The sequence below is a fragment of the Echinops telfairi genome, unplaced genomic scaffold (genome assembly GCF_000313985.2).
Source record: "Echinops telfairi isolate 266 unplaced genomic scaffold, ASM31398v2 ScPeMD7_7424;HRSCAF=8462, whole genome shotgun sequence".
Classification (NCBI taxonomy): Eukaryota; Metazoa; Chordata; class Mammalia; order Afrosoricida; family Tenrecidae; genus Echinops; species Echinops telfairi.
The window spans coordinates 85,434,819-85,436,078 of record NW_022111324.1 but is presented as its reverse complement, the minus strand read 5'-3'; positions in this window follow the sequence as shown (position 1 = coordinate 85,436,078).

Genomic DNA, 1,260 nt, shown 5'->3' with positions numbered 1-1,260 from the left:
GCCTCCAAGGAGGAAATACAGGAATTCCCAGAATACTCAGGAGAAGGATCCTCATGCCCACACAGGGGGCTCATGGCTATGACCAGACTGACAGACTGGACTCCACCCCTTCACTCATAATCCTCTCAACTGCCAAATTGAAACCAGATTATGTAACTACCACAGTGACCTTCAATGACGTAACACACCTGAGATAAACCCCAATGCGTACCAATAAAATAATAATAATAATAACAATAATAATACAGAAAATGTGGAAAACCAGATCCGGTCTGACCTGCATCAGAGCAGAGCATTAACTGAAAAGGTTTTAACCTTTGAAGTCAGGTGTACCCTTTGATCTTCTATAGTGATCTCTCCAAAGCACGCTGTTTAGTCACCACGCTCTCCCCTCCCTCTATTATGACTGTAGACCCCACAAATGTATCCTGGGTTCCCACTGTCATTCGTAGGCTCTGATACTAGTCTCTCCTTCAATTTTGGATTTTATGATTTACGATCCTTTGGTGACTGATGTTGATGTGCTTCTCCATGTGGACTTAGTTGACATCTCACTTAGATAGCTGCTTGTTTGGAGACAAGCCTTTAAGTCCCCAGATACTATTTTGTCTGATAGTTGGGCGCCATTTAATTTCTTCAAAACATTTGTTATAGCACCCGTTTATTCTGTGTTCCCTTCCTGAGAGCAAGTATCAAGCAAGGAATTATGGTATTTTTACAACTGCTTTATAAGTATGCAAAAGTTAGACAATGAATAAGAAAGACTGGAAAATTCATATGTTTGAAATATTGAAATTACTAGAACGAAGAAATTACCATAATGAACACATTGGTTTTGGAAGAACAGCAGGAATGCTCCTTAGAAGCAAGAAGTTGCTGGTGGTTTAGAACGGTGGACACTGCAGATTGCAGCTCAACATGTAACTACAACACCATCACGGCTCCTATTCTATTTACAAGGTCATTAATTGAGCCAATGGTGCAGAATTTAAAACACTGTTGAGAAAAGGACATTTTATGTATATAGGCTGGCTACTCCGCTATACATGAATTGCTGACTTATACAGAATAAAAGTTAAAGTTACTGCACACTATTGACACAAGCAATGGAGATTGGTGATAGGGTAAAACTTTAAATAATACTTATTCGCAAAAGCAGAACCCTGCCTGCCAGACTAAAAGATATAGCGTCTGGGGTCTTAAAAGCTTGAAGGTAAACACACGGCCATCTAGCTCAGAAGCAACAAAGCCCACATGGAA